Raw genomic sequence first — 22672 nt, forward strand, 5'->3', positions numbered from 1 at the left:
GCATGCTAGTCCTTCGGCTGCTCCAAAGGTGTCGTTCGATCTTTCTCACGTAAAATCCAGGGAGAGGGAGGCTCTGGCTGGTTTGCTGAACGACTACTCGGAGGTATTCGCCGCGTCCAACCTGGATTTGGGCTGCTGTGGCGTTATAAAGCACAGGATAGAAACCGGCACTTCATCGCCCGTTTACCAGCGTGCGTACAGGATTCCTTACTCCCAACGTGAGGAGATGGAGCGGCAGGTGCAGGACCTGATTGATCGCGGCATTGTCGAACACTCAAAGTCACCCTGGGGAGCACCAGCACTATTGGTGGAAAAGCCAGATGGCTCGTATCGATTGGTAGTGGACTACCGCGAACTAAATGCCGTAACTCGCATCGATCCATACCCCATCCCCAATATACAGGAGACGCTTTCTCAGCTGGGCTCTGCCAGGTACTTCACGGTAGTGGACATGGCGGCGGGATTCTGGCAGATAGCAATGGATCCGGCAGATGCCGAGAAAACGGCATTCAACACGCCCTCAGGGCACTATGAATGGAAAAGAATGCCGATGGGTCTGGCCAACAGCCCTGCTGTCTGGCAGAGAACCGCTGATGTTATCCTGGCAGGTCTTCTGGGGAGGCTGTGCTTCGTGTATATGGATGACATTATCATATACAGTGACAGTTTTGATAACCATTTGCGCGATATTGAGCAGGTTTTGGTGCGACTAAGAGCAGCGGGTCTCAAGCTGAAGCCCTCTAAGTGCCAATTCCTCAAAAACGAGGTGAAATACCTCGGGCACGTTGTTTCAGCTGACGGCGTGCGACCGGACCCTGAGAAACTAAGGTGTGTCTCGGATTTTCCATCCCCGACTAGCGTCCGCCAGGTCCGGCAGTTTCTCGGCCTGATCGGTTACTACCGAAGGCACATAGAGGAGTTCGCCAAGCTCGCTAAGCCGCTCACCGCCTTAACAGCCAAAAATGTCGCCTTTCGCTGGGACGAAAACGCGGAGAATGCTTTTGGGGCCCTGAAAAGGAAGCTAATGAGTGCACCGCTGTTGCGCCACCCGGATTTTAGTTTGCCCTTCGTTATGGCCACAGATGCGTCAAAGTTCGCAGTTGGTGCCGTGCTATCTCAGGTTATCGAGGGCAAAGAACATCCCGTTGATTTTGCTAGCCGACAGCTGAGCCCCACAGAGCAAAAGTACGGAGCTACGGAAAGGGAGTGCCTCGCCGTTGTCTGGGCAGTAAAGCACTTCAGATGCTACCTTTACGGCCGCAAATTCAAGCTAGTCACAGACTGCCATCCTCTGAAATGGGTGATGAGTGTCAGGGACCCTAGCTCGCGACTCGCTAGATGGAATCTACACCTGCAGGAATACTGCTTTGAAGTTGAGCACAAGTCAGGAAAGACACATCTGAATGCTGATGCACTCAGCCGCACAGCTGCCGTGGCAGCTATAGATGAGTTTGTCCCCGTAGTCGACCCCGCCGAATTACGCACAGAGCAGTGCAAAGATCCTGACCTGAAGCGAATAATCGAAAGCTTAGAGGGCGCACCGTCTCACCCCGAACAGCTAGGTTATTTCATTGACAAAGACGGCACCCTGTGTCGGCGCACGAGGCCAACCAGGAAAGGGAGATTAGAGAAAACCGCTTGGGAGAGAGTCGTCATACCTCGGTCGTGGACAGAAAGGGTTCTTCGCGCGTTTCACGATGCGCCATGCGCCGGTCATTTTGGCGTAGCGAAGACACGCAGGCGTGTGGAGCGTTTGTACTTTTGGAGTGGCATGCGACAGGATGTTAGAGACTACTGTGCGAAGTGTCATTCCTGTCTCGAAAGAAAAACACCCAAGGGACGAAGACCAGCTCCAATTCAGCCGTTCTCTGAGGTTTCGGCTCCCTTCGAGCGGACAGGTATGGACATAATGGGCCCATTGCCCACGACCACTTCCGGAAACAAGTACATTTTAGTATTTGTCGATCACCTTTCAAAATACGCGGAAGCGGTAGCACCCCCAGATCAGAAGGCAGACACGGTTGCAAGAGCATTTGTCGAACAGATCGTGCTCCGACATGGACCCCCGAGGCAACTCTTGACAGATCGGGGAACGAACTTCGTGTCGCAGCTAATGAGGAGAGTTTGCGAGCTGCTTAAGATCGCTAAGAAGCAGACAACACCGTACCATCCGGCTTGCAACGGCGCGGTGGAGCGACTGAACCAAACCGTGGCCGGGTTCCTGTCGCATTTTGTTTCGCGCGACCAGCGGGACTGGGACTTGTGGCTCCCGTATGCAATGTTTGCCTACAATTCCGCAGCACACGAGAGCACGGGCGAATCGCCATTCTTTCTTCTCTACGGCCGAGACCCGGACCAGCCTAGTGAAGTGCCAGAGGGCCCCCGTCGTGTCCCATACGCTTCACTGGACGACTATACGGTTGAGCTAGAATCGCGCTTGCAAGTGGCGAGGGACATCGCAAAGGAGGCCTTAAAGAAAGCGGCGAAGCGCAGGAAGGAGGTGCACGATCGCAGTGCTAGAGACGCGCCGTTTAATGTGGGGGACAGCGTGTACATTGAAAACTGCCAAAGGCAGATTGGGCTAGCTCGTAAGTTCCAGACGAAGTGGAGAGGACCGTGCGAGGTTGTCGAGAAGCTTTCTCCGGTAAACTTCAGAGTCCGAGACGTAAACCGGCGCTTGATAAGGATACACGCAAATCGCCTCAAGTCGGCACCGGTTCAGTATTCACGAAATGAGGAAAGGGAAAGCGCGGATTTTGATGGGGACAGAAGTGAAGCGGAGCGCGCAGATAGTTCGCAAGAAACGCCCTCTCCTGCATTTGTTCGGCAGGCGCCAGAGGTGACGGCCAGAATGCCACCGGATTTACTTCATGCATTGCTGGAAGAAGAAGCGCGCGAGGTTGCCGCGCAGATAACGCCAGGAGAGGCTCCTTCCACGAGCCCTCGCGAGTCCCAAAGCAGACAAAGGGGCACAGACTTACTTAGTATGACTCATGAAGGCCGATATCCGCTGCGAAATCGGAAAGCTAAGTCGGACTAATGGCGTAAACAGAGCGGAGTTTTGAACTGGTTAGAATTGTGTAATGCCACAGCTCATAATATTGCTATGTGCTTATGTGTTAAGTTATCGGAGTTGGTAGTTAAACCTTTCTGTCATTAAGTAACACCTTCACAGGAGAGCATGCGGAGCGCATGCAGAACCTGCCCTACTTCCTTTCGTTATCTATATTTTTTTTTCTGTGCCGTGATCGTGCTAGAAGTGGGAGCTCCTTTATAACTGTGGTAAATTTATTTCGTCCAGTTTGGACTAGAAAGGAGAGGCTTGGGTGCTGAGTTTCATGTTTATCTGTAAAAGAAGATCAGTGCTGCCCCTGGAGACGCCAGTTATGACAGCGGAGGCATTGGTGTTGTGCAGTGGTGTTGAGTGCAGCGAAATGTGTTTTGTCGGACGCACTGTGCGAGGCGATTCAGAAAGACAAGGGGAGCTGCAGGGACTCAAATGTTCGGAGAACATTCTTCTGGAGAGTGAGCGAGTGTGGCATTCCTTGTGTGTGCTGCGAGGTTCCGCGTTCCACGGCGCGGCGTAGACGGAGACCCGTGACAGCGGCATCATCAATTACCCAGCCATGCTCTTTGAGTGACGACCAGAACAACCGGACCCGCCGCCGCCCCTGGGAAACAGGCTTTATCCTCCCCAATTTGCGTGGCCGTTCCAGGTGCGGCCCTCCCGGGCACATTCCAGGACAAGGGAGCTGTCAGCGGGCCAGAGCGCGCCGTACCACAGCCGACGCTATGCGCTACCGCGAAGACAACATTCTTTCCCTCCTTCCCCTTTCGACGTGGGCTATCGCCGGGAAGGCACCCACAGCTTCCCGCCGTGCCTCGCGAACAAAAGCGCATTCCCAGAAGGGCCGTGACGGACACCTGTCATGGCGGACAGGCAGTACTCGCCAAGAATGTGGAAAGACAGGCACTAGTGAATTAGCTCCGAAGAGAGAGCCTGTGTATACTCTCACTTGAGAGAGAGTGGTGGCGTTTTTGTTGTTTATTTAGTTTGTATTGTTAACAGACTCTGGGTTCGAGGCTAAGCCCAACCCAAGGGGTTGTCCCCATCTCGCATGTTATTTTGGATTGGAGAATTGATGCTTTGGGCGGGCCACTGGAAATGACCGCCCTTAGTCCTTTGTTAATCAAGTGCTTAAAAGCACATGTAAACGGATGCAGTCCAGTCTGAGCTGGGGCTCCATGCTTAGCATGTAATGTGATGCTACTTAGGCACTAACCTGCCCGGTCGATGAGTAAAGTAGTGCAAAGTTTGTTCTTTTGTAAATTCAGTTCTGCTTTTTCCAGTTTAACTTTCTGTATATGTATGTTGTAAAATTATGCTCTGCTGTCATCATCTACAAGCTCGCCTCCTGTTCATCTTCCAAGCCGAACGACACTAGAGGAAGGGTTTGTGAACCATCCTCGAAGAAACGGACGACTATTGAAATTCTACTGCAGACGCTCAGGACGACATCGTTCGCCAAGAGGGCCTTCAGCGCGGAAGCCCGACGGCGTGCAGCTTCTGCCAGCAACCGCTCGAGCCCAACTCCGGAGCCACTCCATCGCCCCCATGAAGTCGTCGGCACGTAAGCTCGGATGCCCCAGCCTCTGATGTATAACCTTAATCATGTGTAATTATTGAATATACCTGTTTGTTTAAACTGAGCCATACGGTGTCTCTTTGCCTCTCCGTCCCGTGTGGACCTGCGCATTATGGGGGTCATCACAAAATACTTCCGCGTTAACTTTGGTGATTCGGCTGGAGAGAAATGAATGGATGAAGGCGTACTTCGCCGAGCTGATAACCGGTGCTTTCCTAAAGCGACAACTAGATTCCAAAGAAATTAAAACGAAATTGGAGAGAGAGAAGTTATGTAGTGATGATCTCAGGAAATTAGTTGAAATGTCTGTCTGCACCTGATGCGATATAAGGAAAAATATTGACAGGAAATTTTGTTAAAGTCGATTTTCACCGTCGATGTTAGGGTTCTTCCCTCAAAATCCCAGCGCTGACAGCGACCTCCCGTGCCCGTAGGACCAGCAGAAGCTGATGGTCGATCAATGGCGGGGCAGGTGGTGTTCCCGGGAGGCTCTTGTGGGGTGGCGGATGGGTGGGTGGGGCTCGCACATTCTTAGACCATATTTCAGAGAGCCAGAGGAATGGGAGAGAGGGGAGGGCTGCGTAAGTGCTATTAATTGCAGTTGTGTCAATGGAGTAACTGGCATGTCGGTTAAGGGGCGAAGAACAGGTGTCTGTCTGTAGCTGCCGATAAAAGACAGCTTCTTAAACCTGGCGCGAGAAAAACCTTCGTCCTAGTTTGTAGCAACAGGTCAGATAGACGACAATAATATATGTCTTTTTAGCACCCTTTTCTTTTTTTTCCTTACATATCTTTTCTCTTTCTCGTACCACTCAAAGACCTCTTTCGAGCATAAAAATGTGCGGCGAAGAAATATCGAACCAGCGAGGAAAAACTATTCTCCAAGACGCTAGTGATAAGTTCATCGTGTTCGTACAAGGAGTCGCAAGCAGTATTGTTCGTGTATAAGTAATAAATTAGGCGATTCCCGTTGGTCCAGTTGCATCTGTAGGCACTCCCAGCTCTAAACCGTAACGGCATTGTTTTCCGTAACGTGCCGTGCAGTATATGCGCGCCCAAGGCGCCTTCCGGTGCGAGCGAGAAGATCTGTACGAGAAGTCACCTGTATGAGACAAAGAAGATAACTGGCAGATATTGGTCGCCTTTTCTTTAGGTTGCATGCACAGGCGGTCCCGTAGTCACTTGCATCTTCAACTAAAACACCCCGAACACAACAGCAGTGAACGAGAGCTAGAACAAAGACAATGCCGCGTTGCAACCGCCCGCCACATATCGATACACAAGCAATTTCTGCCTGTGCGTGTATGATTCCGATCCGTTCCCAACGCCGCCTGCGGAAAGAGAAACGTTAACTTGGAAATATGCACGTCTCGCTACGTGGAGTAGGGCGCGACGCAAGGCCTGCGTGCGTCGCGTACACAGCAGAGGCCACTCGAGAGTCTCCCCGGCATATGAACTACGCACAGAGAGTTATGCACGCGCGCGTTATTTTCTGACTGTTCCGATGCGACGCCGCTTGGAGCGCTCAGTTCGTTCTCCCTACTACAGCGTCTCATCCCGAAAACCCACTGTGCCACGAGCCCGGTTAATACAATTTGTTCCCTATTCGCTTCCCTCTGGAGCGTGCGTCCAATCTAAGCCATCTCCCGAAGCCGCGCGCGGAGGTTATTGCTTGTTTACCGTCGCGCACGCGGATAAAACGCTGCGATTCTCTGGGCTCGCTAGCGGAGCGTCGAAGGGGACCTACTACGCTTATATGTATAACTCATGCGCTCCCACTCTATCCATATCTATACACCCGTTCTTCGACACACCCTCCGCCTTCGGCTTCTCTGCATAGCGGCACGCGCCAGCGGAAAGAGTATAGAGAATTCCTCGGGTGCTGCCCGCACTGTAGCTTGCTCGCGACGTTAGGGTTATCCCGGGAAACACACTCCGGGACCCTCGGCGCCGTGGCTTTATTCAGAATTGATGAAGAAAGCGCGGCGGCGTTTTCGTACACTTCTTTCCACTCGCCAACGTCTCCCTCTGCGCTTGCGACTCCCGAACATGGTTCCCTATCTCCCTGCACGCCCCTGCCTCCCCTGTCCTCTACAGCAGGGCTGTTGTTCTGTGCTGCCATTGAGCTGCGCATGATTGTTCTTCCTGCCTTGTTTCCCTATTTTTCGTCTCCTAGACCCTCGCCACTTTTCCCTACCTACCCTTTCTTCCCGCCGTCCTAGACACACACGTAGCTACAAGCCCTATCCAACCCCCGCAGCCCCCTCAGTTTTTCACCGCATTACTTTTAGAGATGTGCCACACTTAACTCCACCCTTTCCTGTTTTCCTTTTATATTGTAACGGTACAGAAAGTGGGAACCAGAGGCGGCGGAAGTTTTTGTTTGCCTCTTCCTTTGCTTCTGCTAATATACACACGCCCTTTCTCTCTTAGGGTGAACATCGAGAACGGGGACAACTACGCCGACTAATTTTGTTGCTTTTTCGCCCTTCTCTTTTTCATATTTCGTGCCGCCAATTCCCCGACTTTTGCTCCCCTTTTCATGCTTCCCCACTCGCCACAGTTTTTATCCCGTTCATTCCGCGATGCTCACAACCACGCAACCAAGGGGTGGAACGGGACAGGCCAAGAGACAATTGCATGCGCTCGCGACCCGCAATTCTACATGAACGCTCGCTTCAATATGTTATGAAAAGAAGGGCGCGTGCCACCACCGAAAAAAAGCGCGCCCTTTCCACGCTCCTTTTCCTTGTTTCCCCGTTTCTGCCTTTTTCTTCCCCTTTTCTCATCGGCTGCGGCGTATACACCGCGCCTTGCACGCTGATCGAAATCCGTCGGGAAATAACCGTACCTCGGAGAAGAAATGAAAGGATGACAAGTAGAGGGAAAGGACGAGGGATAGAGGGGAATGTAACAAAATAAGCGAATTCAAATAGAGCGTTATACGGAAGGAAAGGCAAGCCCAGAAAAACGGCGAGAATAGTTTGGCGAGATGTGTTAAAGCGACAATTTGGCCAACATTAGGCGAAAGAGAACGTTATATCTATTCACAATGCACTCTACACGGAGTGTTTCAAATTAGGAAAAAATGTTTAGTTAAACACGTGCGAACAGTCGTGCTGATGCGATAGAGTCATGCCTCGTTAATATAGGCACTTTGGTTCCCAAGCAAAAGTCTCCATAAATTGAGTCGCCCGTAATATTACGGATCATGAAGAAAAAAATTTCATGAAAAAAAAACGGTTTACGATTAAGGACTGCTTCTGTGCATAGCGGCGAGCAGTGATGTGAAAATTAGCAATCTAGGAAGCTCCAGATGCAATATTCTGTTTGCCATTATCATTAAAAGCGCGCTTGGAGCGATCCATGAAACTTGTTACGGCGCCTCTCGGCTTGATGAAGAACCTTCTGGTACCACTGTTCACGTCCCAAATACTCTGTAGTCACTGGGCTGTCAACGTAATGCGCAAACATCGTTTTTCGAAGCCATTCATGCAATGTGAGAAATGGCAAGGCGCGCTGACCTATGTATCTTGTCCCTATAAAGCAACGCTCAAAAAGGTCACTATACTACGGCCTTTGCTCTTACGCATTGCCTTTCGCTGGTGTTCTGGACTCAAAATACAAGAAGCAGAACATCTGGCAGAGGCACTCGGTATTTCGCCCTCATCGCTGTTCATATTTACAGAACAAAAAAAAACACGTGTCCCAGTTGGCTTCGCACATTTTCGCCCGGTCCATTGCCCTGACAGCGAGTTTTCATAGTAACGAGGCGCAAAATCCATTGATAAAGATTGGTCTCTATAGAAACATTATCTATAATTCGAGTCTGTCATATTAACGGGGGTCGTATTAACGGGACACGACTCCATTCTGCTCTGTGTCGTCGGAACGAAGCGCTGCAAAAACCATCCTTCTCGACCAGACACAAGAGAGACAACCATCGAAGCAACCATGGTCAACAGAATCAAATGCTTTGCACAGGTCGAGAAATATTCCTAAGGTGAAGAGCTGATCTTCAAAATTTCTGATAATTTCTGCTTTACAGTAAGGAGAGCGTCCTGACTTGTCCTATTTTTCTGAAAACTATATTTTGAGAGTGATATTATACAATACTTGGGTATTTAGGATGATACTTAGTTGGGATGATGCTTAGGATGATACTTGGGATGATACTTAGGATAATGATTAGGTATTTTGACAGCCGGTAGTAGATTGACAATTTGTAAATCTTGGAAAGCACCGATAGCACTGAGATTGGCCGGTAATTCGTAATATAATCAGTTCTACCGCCATTGTGTATAGGAATTACTTCGGCCACTTTCATTTTATCCGGGAAGACTCCAGTAGAAAACGTGAGATTAATGAGATGGGCTAGAACTGGGCTGATTATTAATGTCACCCACTTTACAGGTTCACTTTTAACATCATCATACCCATTTGCGACATTAATTTTTAGGTGCATTATAAGACCATTAATTTCGGTTTCGATAACGGATTCTAATACGAATGCATTTACTCGGTGAGAAGGCCAGTTGTGCCAACTGGCCTTCCCTTCCTCTTCCCTACCAGCAGTCCCTGCCGCCTTCAGGCATTCATCGCACACGAACACGCATGAACAGAACCTTTATGTAATATATGTACAAAGTAAGGAAAAAAAAGACCAGCGACTTGGAGACAAAAGGCTTCTCTGTACAGTCAATAGAGAAGTAGCATGTTTGAACTTCAAAAGCGAGGTGAGCTAAAAGGAGCCTGTCTTTTATTTTATGTTTCTGTATAATTCGTCGTTACTAAAACAAAGACGTTCTAATTTCTGGGCGCCTTAGAAGTATAACGTGCGCACTCATGGTTCTTGTCTTGGGGTGCACAAAGTAACCCCTCTATTCCTTCCCTATTCCCCTCGGGGCAAGTTCGTATCCCTAACCTGCGCAACATGCGCACTCAGTCTGGTTCAGCGAACTTCTTTTGACAAGAGCGACCGGGTGTCGAAAAACTTTGACAGCCGCGAGAAGCGAAGTTTCCTCGCGAAGGGTGGGAGTTTATGTTAGACGCGTCGGAGGCGCCTACAAGTTCGCTGCCGAGATCGCGGAGACGAGCAGACGGCTGTTGCTTCGCAATTTGGGCGCTGAAGCGCGAGTCGCCGGGTTATGCTTGGGTCGCTGAGTTTTCAGAGCGCGAGCTGCGTCAGTGCACGCGACTGTGGTGCGGAGTCGGCTAACGCAGACGCTTTTCCAGTTTACCGTAAGTTTCGTCGCTTCCAAACTTCGAGGATTCCTTCTTCGACGTCGTGTTAGATATAAAAAAAAGAAAGCTGGGGCAGGGATCCCGGAACAGGAGGGGCAAGGGGGACGGTCACCCCCCCCCCCCCAACATTTTTACCAGACGGGGCAGCGCCGCCCCCCCCCCCCCCGCCCACAACGCCTACAGTGAGTGTCTAATGTTCTTAAGACTTTCCCACCAAAAATTTGGTTGGAAACCGGTTACATTGATCTTATATGGTACGCACGAGTCATCACCTTCTGGAATGTTCGAGCACCTTTCATTGGATTATGATATGGGATCATACTAATAATACCCCCTAATCCTCCTTAATCTACCCAGTAATCCTCGCTAAGTCACCTTAGTCAATTTTCTGCAGGGGGCATACTTTCAAAATTTTAGTGGTTCTCTAAAATTTTTGGTGGTGGGCCATGTTTCAGAGTTTAGGGGTTCTCAAACTCAGATTTGGCGGTAACCTATGATTGGTCCACTATTGGTCACGTGGTGCTGGTGACGTCATTGCCAGCTCAATCGAATTTATCCAACTCGAGATGTCCTCCTGCCACTACTCGCTCCTTTCAAACACAGCCACCGGTGCAGCTTGTGAGGCCCAGGTTGCCCTTCCCGAGCTCCCGTAAGGATCATGCGCAGTATCAAGGTGGGCAGGTGGCAACTGCGTTAAATGGTGGTCAAGTTGTGATGACGTCGCAAGGTCACGTGACCTATCTCGACCAATCAGATTTATCTGCCACCTGCCACTGTGAGCAGTTTTCTCACAATCCGGTGGGTAGTTTGTGCTGACGTCGCAAAGTCACATGATCTCTCAGACCGGGCAAGGAATTTCGTGGCAATGAAGGCGAAAATGTCTGTCAGACGACACATTAAACGCTATCGCATTAAAATGTGTACTCGCACCTGAAATTGGCATGCCAAAAAAATAAAGACGGCTTAAATATCATTTTGAAGATTTCTCAGCGTGCCAACAGTAAACCTCCAGTCGATAAAGAAACTACTCACGTGTATTCAATGTTTCACTAATATATAAAGTCTTGAATCTGCCATATTTTTTTTTTTCACTATATAAACATTGAAGATGGTGACTTCATTTTAACGCAAGAACGGCGGCTTCACGAAAGAGCGCCATGGCAAACATGTTTTTTTTTTGTCTACACGAGATTGAGCAGAGATGTATTTTCCGAAGCATTTTATTCCAAGAAGTCGAACATCAGAATAGGTGAAAGCTTGTTCCCATATTAAAACCGATGGGTACCTGGAGATACTGCCAATCGATCCCCGCACCTCCTGCTCACGAGAGGTAGGCTCAAAGCCCTGGGCCACCGCTGCGGTCTCCAAGAACGTTGATAATATAGAAAACACGTCATGCTGAGACTTACTGCGGGAGCTGGCCTGACTACTGGCCATGCCATGCATCCAGCCTCTGTACAAAACTTGAGCGCAAAACCGCCTTAAAATTTATAGGGCGCGAGCTGTGTGCATGCCCGACATACATGCAAATGGTCAAACTGCACTCCGAATGGCTCTAGGAATGGAATGACATGACTTCCTATATGAATGACATCACACCTGCGATCTGAGTACTTCCAAGCACTTTGACTAGTGATTTTGTAGAAAAAAAAAGGGGGTACATAATTGTAAAATGACTTCGTATAATGACCTCAAAGGTTGTACGTACCCTAACCCCAGACTTAGCTTAGACCACTTGTATTGGAATCAAAAATCGCTTCAAGAAGTATTGTGAGGCAGTTCACTGATGGGGGAAGACTCAAAAGGCTCAAAATCGTTTCAAATATTTTCTTTCCCGCTAAGATGATCGACGTCGAACTGTACACACGCTCTTAAAATAAAAACCAAACAAACGACACCAAGCAAGTCTATTAGTGAAAGAGGAAAACACGCCGAATGGCTTCGTTGACAGTTCGGTAGTATTCCGCTCGCAAAAATATGGTACGTAGGTGCGCCGTTTGCCAGCACTTGAAGCATGTGAGACGCATTTGTCCGCTGCTGCACAAAGGGTTAATTAATACGTGGCCGATATGGCTACCTCCAACACTTCCGCTTCCCTTCCGGACTTCCGGACGCCGGCTGCTCAAGTACAGTGGCAGGGGCGGGATCTCACGGGGTAAACGCGCGTGCACAGCCGGCGTCCTGTAAACCGGTGCACGTCTAGGTTAATGCTTTCTATAAGCCCTTTTCTAAGAGCATTTTGCTGTCTAAAATAGTTTTATAAACATTGGGAAGCAACCGAAAGATTGACAGCGCGAGATCTGGCCTTCAAAATGCAGAGTGCTTTTGGATGTCTTGGAGACACTGCTTTCCATGTTCTACACAACAGAATATGGAGACTAGTGCAGAGGAGGCGCAGGTGCATAGCAGCTGGTGAAGACTATAACAAAAAGTGGTGTGATTTAAGAAAAGGTGAGATTCTGAACTTCAGTTAGAGTTAACCCTTTTAAATTTTTGGATGGATGTATTTTTATGTGTCAAAGCCTCTCGATTAATTTCAGGTGCTCTTGTAAGGTAGGAATCCACTTTCATTTCGACTTCCTGGCGAATTTTAAGGCGCATAGAAATCTTAGTAAGCGGGCGTTTTCGTGTGTCACCGGCATCAGAGGGATCCCACCATGGTAGGTATCGAACCCACAACATTAGGCTCAGCAGCCGAACTCTGTAACCACTATGGCATCAAAGGTTTCACTTCAATTAGACAGGGAAAACAGTTATATCACTGGAAGTACATCTTACTGAAAACCAACTACTCGTGGAAGAAAGCTGTCGTTAAGCATGTTAGAGTGATGCTGGATTCTGAGCACAATGAATCTGCCGTTTTTATTGAAAACATTCTTTCTTACATTCTAATCGTTTGATTTCGAAGCGGTTGAGTAGGTAAATCGTAAACGGGAAGAATTTTATTCATCATTTAAACCTTTCTTGCCAGGAGAAACTAGCTGTCGTCGACAGCGAGTTAGGCTGCCATGATTGACATGCTGGCGTGGTAAAATGTATGCCTGTGAACTCATTGTAAGTGTGTCAAGAAAAAAAGTACAGGACAGAGAAAGAGGAAGACACTCAAGACGTATACTACCTTCAATCTGTGTTCATTTCTTTCCTCGCGATGTCTATGCGTTTTTGCTTTTTTGCAGCTCTCCTCAGAAATGACTGTTGCAACGATAATCTTTTTTGTATAGTTATATAAGGCCATTCGGGGTCAAGGCAGAAGTCCATAAGTTAAGGACACCGCAGCGAGGTAAGGAAAGGAAAATGATAGGTGTAACGTTAAGAGACAGGCAGTGGGTAGAGTGGGTAAGGGAACAAACGCAGGTTAATGGCATTGTAGTTGAAATCAAGATGAAGAAATGGGCATGCAAGGCGAAGGCAAGATAAGCGCTGGTCCTTAAGGGTAACGGAGTGGATTCGAAAGAAAAGGCAAGCGCAGCAGGGGGCGGGAGAAAGTTAGGTGGGCGGATGAGATTAAGAAGTCTGCGGGGATACGGTGGGCGCAGCTAGCAAAGGACAGGGTTAAATGGAGTGACATGGTAAAGGCCTTTGCTCTGCAGTGGGTGTAGTCGGGCTGATCGTGATGATGATGATGATGATGATGATGATGATGATGATGATGATGATGATGATGATGATGATAGCAGCTGTGCACCACTACAGAACATAAAGTCTGCACGACAATGGATTCTGTCGTTACAATAGGCTGCTGTTTCTAGTTGATAAAATAATTTCTGCTGCGGTGACAAGATTACCTTCGCTTCCTGTCGTAGCGGTAAAGATCATGCCTCCTGCACAGCGGTCTCTTTAACACCACACGCCTGCTGGCATCGCGAAAGAAACCGCTCTGTCGTGTTGGGACGCCAAAAAAAAAAAAACAAATTACCATCTTTTTGAACCAGGAAGTGGCGCACAGATAGCAAAGCCTTATCCACCTAGCAAAAGCCAACTCGCGCTGGAGAATATACACACTCCAAGAAAGCGCCTACGTAGCTTCATTAAAGTAACAACACCTAGCTCGCTGTGTGTAGCGCAGTAGTCTATAGCCACGCTCTAAACCGAGACTTGAAACAGATGAAACTTGGCAGCCCACCACGCAGAGCGGGGCATGCGGGACCGTCACCCCTCATCGTAACAAATTGAGATCGCCAACCCTCATTCAGCCTTTGACGCGTGCTGGGTTGGCGCCTCGGTCGCTCGCGACTACGTCCTCGGCCGATTGGCTCGGACGGGTAGACATCGCTCTCATCCAAACCCTTAACTCTCATCTAGGTGCACATGCACTCCACTTGTCTCTTTATTTTTCTTCAAAGCTTCAGAAAGTAAGAAACTCTAGGAGAAAGGGAGGAAAAAAAAGGGTTCTGCCCCGACTAGCTTAAAGCTGGATGCCACACAAGCAGCCAACCCGTGCAGCCGCCCGCAGGTGATTTCTTCTGTTCTACCGCTTCTATCTGCGTTAGGTTCGTATTTTGAGTTTGTGTAGAGTTTTTAACGAGATACGTGCATAGGGTCGCGGTTGTGGAGAAGGTGGTCGCCTTCTTTTCGGAACAGATGAAGCGGTCGGGGAAATCGCCTACTGGGAGTTTCTCAGCTGCCGGAACAACCAGGGCAGCCGGCACAAGTGGGTCCGGGGTGGGCTTCGAGTTAGGCGAAACAAATGACCGAATTAGTTTCTCATAGGAACGAACGAACCGGCACCACGTCGCGGTAGATAGACGCCCGTGTCCCGAGTCCCGTTACATCGGAGCCGCACCGTCTTCGCCGCAGACCTCGGAGGTTCGAAGGGAAAGCGAACGTTCGTAAGAGGAAGACAAACGATTATTCGGTGCCGCAGGGGTCGTGGAGTCCAAAGAAAAAGACATAGACTCGCCTCGGCACGGCTTCGTTGTTCGTCTCAATTACGTCAGAGGTGGAGTGAAAGAGACGGGAAGAAAATGAAGAGCAGGATGAAAAGAATAAATAAGAAGGAGCTTCCAAGCAGCCAGCAATGCCCGAACAAGGTAAGCGGGCGAACTAGTTCGGAGCAGTCATTAGGAAAATAAGAACTCTCGAAGACAAAACGGCGGGAAGACGTATGGCTGCGAAGCCGTGTTATCGTGCCTTCCAAGGCTCTCTTCCTATCTTCCGTTTTCTTAGATTGCGCTTCTTTAACGTCTGCTTTACGAATTCGTACTCAGCACATTTCTATATATGTTCTTTTTTCGTTCACTTGTCGCCAGGATATGCTTCGCTTTGGTACTATCGTGCAGTACAGTAGCAACTACAGTGGAGATTATGCCAGCCGTCTGTAAGGGGGGCCTCTACCCGAGGTATTGCGATGCACATCCAAACTGCTTTGGTCTTGCTGGTCGCGTCACATCTTTTCTACCACGTGAACACCAGATAGTAATAACAGCTTTTTGAAACTTGGATTAAATCACGAATACTCTTTAGCCATAGCTTCCGCCAGACGACAAAAAAAAATGGCATGAGGCAGATGCTGCGGGGCTTAACTGGTCAATCTGAAGCGCTTTCACCCAAGGTTGTCTTCACGATACAGAGGCAACTAGCGCCACAAATCATTCTAAAAAGAGAATAAAGTTTTTCGCCGACTCTCCAAGAGTATAGGCCGCTGTCAAAGTTTATACCAAACCGATCACAAGTTTCTGGACTTTTCCCTTACCTTCACCAGCTGCTCAGCTGACAAAAAACAGAAAGCAAAAAATAAGATTAAAAATCTTATCTGCTTCATCATTCTCAACCTTGCACTAATCTCGCCATCACCGTAGTACTCCCTCACATAACCTGAGCACAAAAAAAAATCTTTGTTAGAATTCTACGGACTGTATGTAGGCTGTAGGCTACCAGTTTCACCTGATCATCAGCGCTATCTCTCGGTGAGGGAAAAGTGGCATTGGCACTGCAAGGGTCCCCACAGGCACTGCACGGAATAATTCGCGTGCAGGTTCACGAGAGCAGACCTGCACTTGAAGCTGCCCTAAAACGGCCCCAGGTAACCGCGTTAGCAGCCCCCGGCCTGGGACACACTCAGAAGAAAGACAGAGATGGACGAAAACATACTTGAGCACAAAAGAGAGTTTAATAAAAAAAAAGGGGGGGGGAGTAACGGAATATTAAGACGTAGTGGGTGTTCCGTAGACTGAGTGATCAACCCTGGAGGGCAAACGGTCCACGATATGTTCCGGCGTAGCTTTTGTGTCGTGAGTAATTTGTCTTGAAATCCCCGCGCCTTCTTGCTCGCTGTCCTCCTCCTCCCCCTTTCCTCCTCCTCTCTCGGTGCAGCTAGGGGGCGGAGCGAGTATGCAGCTCAGGAGGAGAGCGCGTTTAGTTGTTCGCTCTTTACCTTTCGATACCCGCTGCGGTTTTTATACTACCTTCTTGGTTTTCTTAGTTCGCCGCAGGTACCGTGCAATGAGAAGCAGAAGTCGAAGTTGGCAAGGTGCTGTAGAAAAGGTTTGCATTAGGGCCTACGTTGTTATCTTAATTTTTTTTCTTTTCTGTATGTATTATTCGTCTGGTCTTTCTGAGAGTCTTAACAGCGGCCTTGTTCTTGGTGCATGCCGGGAAAAAAAAAACAATTTCCTTCAGTGAACCCGAGAAGCGAAAGTGCTAGTCGTTTGATGAATTGTTCGCTTCGTACTGAATTGATTGGCTGACCTTTTCTTCGTTTTAGTTCCAAAGCTAAGTCTAACTTTCATTTATTCGTGGGATCTCTTGGAAAAAAGCACCTTTCTCAAATTTCCTCAATATTGAAACTTCTATTTTTTTTTCCCCCTGAAGCGCTTCAGTACAAACGGGATGGCTTTTTGCCCGTTCTGGGTCTGATCAGGTTCGTTCATTTCAATCTGGAAAATTCCGTAGGACGCAGTTTGCCCTCCCGGGCTATTTGCAATCCTGCTTCTTGTGCTTATTGCTTTTGTCGCTGCGTGTTCTCCAGTTCTAAGATCCCGTGACCCTGGGTCTACATGCGCCCGTTGCAACTGTAGACAGCGAATGGCCTAATCAAGATCAAGCTTTCAGTGTTATTGATCTCGTACTGTCGGCCCCATGTACTGTCCTGCGTACTGTCGGCGCTGCGCACGCATTGATGCCCTAAGGAGTGACGTACCTAAGCTTTCCCGCATCAGATGCATTACCTGTTCTTTCTCTTGCGCGTGGAGCGATTGATCTCTCTTGAGTGGATTGAACTCATCGCCAATTAGCGCAGAAAGACCAACATCGCCTCATAAACAGTTCAGGACCCTGCAATCCCACCCAAGTCCAACACTGTTAGACAAAAATTTTGAATCTTGCAATTATGTAAGGTACTGTTATGAAAATATTAAAGGGGCTGCGAAAGGGGCTCTAATAATGTTGCGGCATGTCTGGGATATTGAAGCACGCCGCTTCACGAATAGTGCCCAGCAAGAATTTTTTTAATGCGCTTTGTAGAAGCTGAGTTATCTGTAATTAAAATTTGAATTTCGGCGTCTTCGCGCCTTTCCCTCTCCTCTCGTCAGTTTTTGCACGCCGGAAGGTAGGCGCTCCTTCGCTGACCCCTCTTCTGGGAGCAGAGCTTCCCGACCCGCCGGAGCTAGGCGGCTTATTGGCCGCGGCCACGGTAGCTGCCTGACGTCTGAAAGAATCTAACCAATGGCCACCTCTCACCTTGTCTACGCAGATGCGGGGGACGGAGGAGGGTGCGAGCATGAGAAAGTCGCCGGAAAGGGCTCGCCAACTTTGACGCGTGATTATGGGTCGTCTGCTGCGTGTAGAAGAGTATTATTTGGCTCTGGAGTTCATGGCAACACAATGCAGTGATTACGTTAGTTAATGTGTTCTCCTCGGAAGGCAAACGTTTCAGAGCCCCATTTAAAGGTAATAGTTCATTCTTCAGATGCGTAGCAAAACCTTTTTTTGAAAGTTTTTCCATCGCTTGCATCGAGCAGTTGAGACTGCCATAGAAAACCAATGGGGAACGCTTTTGTCGATAGCAAAAACGTTAATAACAAAAAAATGTCAGACTGCCGATGGGAGATCTGCTGATATATTGATTGTTACAGGTAAATCTTGCATTATATGAAAAAATTGCGTTCATGAATTCTTTCCCGTTGAAAAATGCTTTTGTCCAGAATTGCTGGGTATGAGAGAAAAAAAAATATTGCTCGCAGGTCACCGTAACACCGAAGTATAGACAACGGCAAAATGCATTTAAATGCTCTGGAATGATAACTACGTCGGTAATCTCGCCTAAATTTCACAGCAGCTCCCCCTAGAATACACAAAAACTATATCAGGGCCTATCTATTTTCTTGCCTAATACTTAATTTAGTGCTTACATTTTTTGTTTTTTTTTTTCAAGATCAATTATAAAAGTTGTATTCATCATCTTCTTTATATTTAAGTGTGCCTGGCAAAAGAACTGCATAACCGCATATGTGATGGATTACGATGCGTTCTTCTGCTCTCCTTTTTGCAGGAGCTCTACCTACCATCATACCTAGCACCCCCTTCACGCGTATCTCACAACACTATGCATCCATTTTATGTTGCTCGACCGCTCACTAGAACCGCTACGTTTGATGGCTCATTTTTTCCCCGAACAGCTATCATCTGGAACTGCCTTCCCCACGTCATTGCTGCCACCACCTGCCCATCGACGTTTGCGACGAGTGTTCCTCCTCACAATCTTTCTTTATACATATCTCTATTCTTTCATGATCCCCTGGATAACACGGATACCCCATGCCTAAACAAGCTGCACACAGAGGCCTGCGAGCTGCGTCACCGTGTTGTAAATTCATCATCATCAGCCTGACTGCGCTTACTGCAGGACAAAGGCCTCTTCATGTCTCTCCAATTAACCCTGTCATTTGCCTAACTTCTGGATCAGCGCTTAGGACAGTGCATTTTCTCATAGGGCCATACTTACGTGTTTCTCGTTTCATTATAAATAAGCTGTTTTGCTCCAGTAATGGCACCGGTAAACAGCGAAAGAATCAGTATGTCATCATACGAGGAATTTTGACGGGACGCACTTGCGAGCCACCCAGTAGAGGCTGCTCTAAAGCGCAATATAGAACGAACATCATTTGCACAGGATGCGTCGTGCGAATCATATCCTTTCAGCCGCACAATTCATAGTCATTTATTACAGACGCATGAAAGCATGAATGGCTGAAGTGCAGGAAGAGCATATTAGGAAGACAAGTGCTGTGTGCTTTAGTCCTCCGGGAGAACCAACGGGGATCGCGTTAATGTGTTAGCAGAGCTAAGATAATCGCATTAGGGGAAGATTAGGGAACCACAATGTCTTCGAATTGTTCAGTGTTAGTGGAGATGGAGTGACTCATGGTAGGCCGCACACGTATATAAAGAAGACAACTAAGGAGAAAGCTCTGTACACCATGCATGCGCAAGAACTGGGCGCTCACTCCTTCAGGTCTCTCCCTTAACGGACTGTGTTTCTTAGCACCGCCAATTGGGGCTTCTGTACTGTTGATTGTGCATTCCTCTGGGGCTTTGCAGAAAGTTTAGCGATATTTTTTTTCTCTTGTACCTTAAGTTCTTTGGCGTCACGCTATTTGACCCTGTGAGGGCAGGAGTCCTCATCCGCAACCGCAAGCACCTGCGATTCTCTTATGGTTTCGGCTTCTATTCCCGTTCTTCCCTGCATCCTTCCCTGTACGTGTGCCTTTTTGCCTTTCTCCTCGCCGTGCTCACCAAGCCCGTGGCCGCTTCTAATCTGGCTGAATGTCCCTGACTTAGCCGCGCATGGCTCGTTGCCGGCGCGTCACGTATCCAGGCTATAGGGACGGCGGGGAGTGGTAGGGAGAGGGGAAAGTTGAGAGTCTTTAGGGAATGAATGTTCCCGAAGGCGCCGCGATTGGGGAAGCAGCAAGGGAGCGGGTTACACCACCATTGCGCCGCCTTGCGTCGCAAACCTACATAGCGTGCCGCTGCCTTTCCATTTATTTCCTTTCCCTTTCTCAGCTTCCCCGTGTGTCCTTCGTTTCCTGGTCGTGCGTGCGTTCCCGAGTGTGCGGGTGCGTGTCGGGCTCGTGTGTATACTCGAACTCGAAGGCCCGCAACCTGTGACGTGCGGCACGGCGGTTGCGTATACTCCCTGCGCCCGTCGGTGCATTAGGTGGATTGCCCCGTGTCTGTCCCACAAATGAATCCCTCTTTTTGTTCTCTCTCGCACCTTTGCCTTTCGGGGCATCCTCCTCAGACCCACTCATTCTTTCTGCGTGCATCCATCCCTGCCGCCGAGCATTGACGTTGTTTGCTTCTGCCATCCTTGCTAACGCGCCTCTTTAATTCTCCCGATTCCTCTGCAAGAAAACTCCTTTTTTTTTCTTTGGGGACGTCGAAGGGAAAGAGGTTCCCTAGGGCGCCTCTCGGATCGAGCTTGTATTTTAGTAACCCCCTCTTCTGTCCTTGGCCCTAAGTTTTCCTTTCTTCTCTCGAGCTTATACCGACCTCTTTTTCTGTGTGTCTCTCCGTTCCCCTTCGTCTCGCAAGACTCGATACCGTTTCCCGAAGATTAATTTCGCTCCCTTTATCTTTACCTTCTTTTGATTTCAGCCTGATACCGACGCTGCCGGCTGAGATGTTCTTTCGATGCCTTCTATCTTGCCTCTCGTGGAATTCAAGCAATAAGCGTAATGTGCCTGATGTTCCTGTTGTTCATCGTCGGTGACTTCTGACCCTTTGCTCGTTCCGAAAGGCTTTCTGCCTCACTTCAGTGCGAATTTTACTCGTCAGATTACTTTTCCTAACGTCGCAAATGTACGACATAATTCACGAGATAGTTCCAAAGATGCATCACTTCTGACCCGAGGTATAAATTGAACCATTTAGTGAAAACAAAGTACAGTGTTGTTAGAAAACCAACTGTATGGGGGCCATGAGCACAAGACTTTAGATTTACTGCCCGCAAGAAATACAGCAGTTAATTCGAGCAACTAGAGCTCTTAGTAGTATGCAAAAAATTTGGGGGTTGCAATGCCTCCAGAAGAATGGCGAGTTGAGCTGGCCGGATGTAGTTCATCTTGAAAACAAAATTCAGCGCACGCGGACTAAGGACAAATATAGAGGTCGCTACAAGCGCTGTCTCCCTTTCCGGGTAAAATACCTTGGAACCTTTTGCACTCGCTCGCAGTGCTTTCAGTGTGATGAGCCTGGGTAAGGGTCATGTGGCGTAGAATAAAGATAGAAATATTGACAGCAACTCTTACAAGTGGTTCACATCGACTATTTCTCTCGAATACCGGGCTTTTGAATTTTTTTTTTTTTTTTTACTGGCCAAGGCTGCGGCTGCTGCTGTTCCTGCAGCTGCTGTTGCTGCTGTCAGCGAGTCAAGAACGAAGAGCAAAATACACGGGCCTCTTGATTGGCTCCGACTGGGTCACTGTCACTGTCGCGTGCACACAGAAAGGCTCTTTCTGCCACAGGACAAGGCATAAATGCGAACTTCTTCCGTCTTTTCAGGAACACGCGCATATGACACAGAAGCCCATAGCTCATGCCTCAAAATCGCGTTTTTCTTTGGGGGGAAACATTAATTACACTATCTAATTATATGACAAAGTTAGCATAGCATGAAACTAACCGTCATCTCGAGACGTTCCTATCTCTGCAGTCTTTCTCCTTATGCGAGAATGTTGCTGTGGATTCAGCTTGGCTCGAAGCACCGTAATCGACGCTCGCGCGTCTCGACGCGGCCATTTCTGTCACACATATGAAACTTCGGGGGAAGTTTTTGATGAGTTAACAAGCTATTAACGGACCTTGCCGACACAGAGAGGAATATGTCCCGTGGTCAACGCATTTCTTCTATTTCTCCTCGCAATGAAAGGAAAGTGTGAGCAGGCCCCGCAACAACTGCCTAGTTATTGTGCTCCCACGGTTTCGAACTTCTAACTTCTCTCCAAACTTGGCTGCACATCACAACGAATGCGGGAAAGTAGCGGGTGCAGTCCATGGGAGTCGGGCCGATGTTGAATAAATGTCGACCTGGGGATATCTGCCTATAAGCACGAAAAAAAAATTGATATGTGGTTGAACTGCTGTTGAACCTGGTTAGAGAGCGAAAGCTGGGGTGTATCGGGTAACTAGATGCGGTTAGCAGTCTGTAACGTTGAGTGCGTTCCGGACTACTTCACTACTCGCTTAATTGGAACGTCTGTAATTTGGACGCTCATAGCTGGTTTATTCATGCCCGCCTCAGTACATAACTCGAAGGTACGTTTCTTAGACACCTGTGCATTCACTAGACGCGTCAAGAGTCGAGCAGTCGTGGCGGGCTTTCTTCAGTGCTCCTGGACTTTGTTTTGAATTCTCACAGTGCGCATTACCTAATGGCCACCCATCATGACTACCAACCTTTTGACATGATTTCCTTGCTCTGACTGCACAGCCTGTGGAAAACGCGCATGTTGGACCGGAATGCTGAGCCTGTCTGTCTACCCCGGCACACATTTCGGCCACGCGGTGCGCCAGCTGAAAGACACTTACGAAAACAGTGACTATCAACCGCACTGGTTCCCATTATTGATGTCTTGTCTTTCCTTGCCGCTGCTTTAGTGAGGTTGTGTTAAGATGTGTGTTTTAGTTGTGTGGTGTTGTGTTTCCATTTAACTTGCTGGGCTACTGGCTGATTAATTTGTAAATTACGTATATAGCTCTTTCTTGCATATAAATGCGTATTTTATTTTTTTGGTTATGTACATACTGCAGACCATGGTTAGGTCCAATAACATGCTGAAAAA

Source organism: Amblyomma americanum, chromosome 5, assembly GCF_052857255.1.
Source record: "Amblyomma americanum isolate KBUSLIRL-KWMA chromosome 5, ASM5285725v1, whole genome shotgun sequence".
Classification (NCBI taxonomy): domain Eukaryota; kingdom Metazoa; phylum Arthropoda; class Arachnida; order Ixodida; family Ixodidae; genus Amblyomma; species Amblyomma americanum.